Genomic DNA, 4,344 nt, shown 5'->3' on the forward strand with positions numbered 1-4,344 from the left:
AATAGAACTAGGGTTTTCTAGAATAGGCCAAGCTTATATGAATACATTCCTTTACATTTACATTGTTAACCAGATGAAATAAGAACGAAATCTATCATTTTAATGTCATTGTTTAGGAAAACAAATATAAATACTGAACTTATAAATACTGAATTATGCTCAGCATAATGTTATGCATAAGCCTAAAACGTAATCGCGCATATCATTTTGTGCAACAAAAACAGGTGGACAATCATCACCTATAGACCCTATCAAATAAACCGGAACGGTATTGAAATGGCAGGACAGATTGGTGGGCAGTTTGTTTTGCTGAATTGGATAGGGTCTATGCCCTAAGTTGAGAATGGACCGTTCCACTCGATTTGTGAAAAGGTCGCGAACCCTTTTGGTGGACCCAAGTAACTGCCTAAAATGAGGCAAAATTGAAAAGAAATGGGGTTTTAAATTGAACTTTGGAATTTGAAAAGTTAAAATCACATTGGGTCTAAGGCTGTGCTAACACTTTTCTTTGATGACTTTGACCAAAATTTTTTATTTTTTCAAATATCTTAAAAATACAAGAATCTAAGCTAATTGAACAGACAGTAGTTGTAAGAAATTACAAATACCACGAGTCATACATTTACGACAAATATGACATTTTACATGAATCTATAATTTATATACTGACAGTATATATAAATTAGCTACATCATTGAATGGGGCTTCAAGTACATCAGATTACATTAATACTGCTGTTTTCTTCGTTTTTGTTTTGTTTTTTGTTTTTTTGTTGGTTTTTTTGCCAAATTTTTCATCCCAAAAATACCAAATGACAATTTGAATGACTTATCCTTCACTTTTAAGCAATTTATAAACAATCTGATTTTTTTTTAATTTGTGCTGGGATCACATATAAAGGGGCTTTAATTCATCACAAAATAAATTATGGACTACGTGATGGCGCGGTTAATATGGAGTTAGACTCTTTACAATGTTGGGAAAATGTTAAATGTTGCATGTTTATAACTAAAATTGTATACACACCACCATGCGATCAGAAAACAGACAAATAAAGTCACGTCACATAGTGCTTTAAAATGACTCCCATTGATTCACATATGGACATGCTGTTTTTCTTTCCTGTCTGTTCCTTTCTCTGTGTTTCTCTTTTCTTCATTTCTGTACTCTCTCCTGCAAAATTAAACCCCGGGAATTAAACAAGCCAAATTGAGAGGCATTGTTACATATATCTAAAAATCAAAGGAACAAAAGTTAATTAGATTGCTTTTTAGCCCTACCATAGCGCCTTTTAAGGAATGGAAGCATTAATATAGCGTTCTTCGAAAAGATTTTCAATAAATTCATTAATTTCTCAAATTTTTTTTAAAATCTCAGTTCAACAAATAACGGTTAAAATGAAAGCCAATATATGGGGGCTAATTATTGTATCATTATACTATGTCTGACACCAATGTAAACATTTGTCTCGGTGCCCTAAGTTCATAGTCATTTACGCGCACGATGTTTTTACAGATTGCAACCACAAAAAGACTTGGAAATGATCCTTGTTCTCTAAATAAACTTATTTTTACGTATAAAGCTTTGATAGAGGATTCCAAAGTCTAAAACAATCCAGAAATTCAGGAGGGAGGAGTCGAGAACCAAAACATTATTTTTTTCGGTCTTATATACACGGCAAGCTCCTTATACATGTTATAGTGGCGAAAATATGAAATTAATAAGTATATATAGTTGCTCTTTGTTGTTATTATTAACGTGTCTAATTAAAGATTGCTATCTTGATGCAGGATCTGCCTTTTCTTTGTATAAATTATAGTTTTCTGTATTTATTAAGAAACAGACACTTTACAAGAACATCGTAAATTTTGCCAAATTTGTTTGACACAATTTGTGTCACACAAATGATGCACGCTATGCCCATGCGTAGATAAGGGTTTAAAAATCGATTCATCGAGCTGTCAGTTGTCAATCAGTTTGATTGATAACGTCATCCCCCGGATCAATTTCAATAGCAGTTTTGGAGATTGAAGGATATTTCCTTTATATTGATTGGCAGCGGTCAATCAAATTAATCAATTTCCGTGGCGCGATTTTTGAATAGTTGCATCTGACATTGTAAAAAAAACTACATTTAACTTCCGCTGCTTCATCAGTCAGTGTTAAACTTGGTGATATCAACATATCATTTGCATCTCTGCTGGCACTGATCTTGATCATAGATTGAAATCTTCCAACAACAAGTTTCGAGAAATTTATCCACGTCATGTCTTTTAACCGATACGATCATCATCATAGGATTATTCCAAAGTCAAGAGTTGTGGTTGGTCTTGTGGATTTCCCAGAGAGTGTATATGAAGAAGGAAAAGAGGACACTAAACGTAAATTGAAAGGAACTGCGTATCGATGTTCATTTCCTATTCATGTCCACAGAGTGTTTCGACAAATAGGTGAAGGTGGTAAACATACACATGGTGATGTACTTGGTGACGGTCGTCTGCCGGATTTGAGATCTTTTGTGCCAAAAACTCTGGAAGATTTTCGAGAACTGATAGCCAAACTGATATATTTGACAGGTTCTGGTATACCGCAAGAATGGTGTCCACATCGTGCTTATGAAGTCATCAGTAAGAGCTACAGGATTTCGGAAGTGCCCATCTGGTGGCCTGACAATCTGGAGTTCAGAGATCCGCGTAAACTGAGAGGTGCTACAGCAAGAAGAGGGATCAGAGAAGCTGTGGTGCGTTGTTATCATTTGTTTAATCAACTGGATATGTTGGACGTTGATCTGAGAAAGTTAGCAGGTCAAGTTATACCAAGAGTCGCACCCGGGGAGTTGCCACTTTCTACCAAGATGATGAAGTCATTTTACGCAATATATATGCATGGCTCACCACATGGCATTGATGAGTAGAACTCTGCGACTTTTATTTAAGAGACATTTCATTTTTAATTGGTTTCTTGGAGATCGAAAGCAAGTAATAAGCCTAATTACAGTGTACTAATTACCCCGGGACTATCAATTAATATGGATGTCCGGGAATAACATCGACAGCATTTCACCTTATGACTGTATATCAATCATAGTTTCAACATGAAGATCTGAAGATTTGACTTATTATGCACGAACTATTGGAGATTGTAATAAACTTTGTACCCTTGTATCTATTTGAGATCAGTAGATCCCCAGCAAACACAAAACGTTTTCGACATAATTCGCAAAAGGTTATAAAAGGTTGTCAGAAAATGTTTAGATGTCGGGTTATATAAAGGGTACATTAATGGTATAAAACGTTTTCATAACATTAAATAACATTTGTTGGTAATTTACTGCACAACAAACACAAATGTTTTACAGAAAACATTTAAATGTCGGGTTATATAAAGGGTATACAAACGTTTTAATAACATTCCAAAAACATTTTTGAAAACTTGATACAAAACATTCTAAACAGAATGTTATTTTGGAGTTGAAAAAATATTTTGCAAAAAATGTTTGCCCAAAATATATACAATAACGTTTTTAAAATGTTTTCACGACCTTTATATAACCCGACATTTAAATGTTATTAAAACGTTTTGTAAAAAACATTTTAAGAACATTTCTGTGTTTGCTGGGTGCAAACATTTTAACATAATGTTATTTAGGTGTGGACAAAAATATTTGGCCAAAAACGTTTGCAAAAATAGTTTACAATGACATTTCGAAAACATTTAAAAAATATTGTTGTAGTGTGTTTTCATACAAAACGTTTTAAAACGATTTCATGATCTTTATATAACCCGACATTTTAATGTTATTAAAACGTTTTTACCTAAACCAAAACTCAAAATATAACGTTTTAAAAACGTTTTTGTGTTTGCTGGGTCATGATATAATTGAAAAAGTAAAACACTGTACTTATCACGCCAAAGACATTCTTTGCACTACGAATTGAAGGAACTTATATTTTGATACATATTACTTTTTAAGTTTTATACTTATAGCTGAAATATTGTAAATAATACGTAAGACTGAATCAAAGGGCCGTATGATCCATAGCCTCATCTCCCAATTTTCGCAATTTAATAAAAATTTAGATGCAATTTTATGCAACCATCACTTCAGTAACATTCATTCATTCAACATAATGTTTGTATGCACAAAATATCGTCAAATTCGTATTGTGTTCTTCACAAAATCTGGATCTACTGAAATTTTGGTAATAAACTGTATCTACTCAAACCTACCTAAAAGAGAGGGTGTTGGAAACACACAATTAAGGTAGCGAGGAATATGTTTTATTAAGTGAAACTTAACGTTACGATATTTTCAAATGTTGCCACAAAATCTTTGCATTATTA

Source organism: Amphiura filiformis, chromosome 7 (genome assembly GCF_039555335.1).
Source record: "Amphiura filiformis chromosome 7, Afil_fr2py, whole genome shotgun sequence".
NCBI classification, from domain to species: Eukaryota; Metazoa; Echinodermata; class Ophiuroidea; order Amphilepidida; family Amphiuridae; genus Amphiura; species Amphiura filiformis.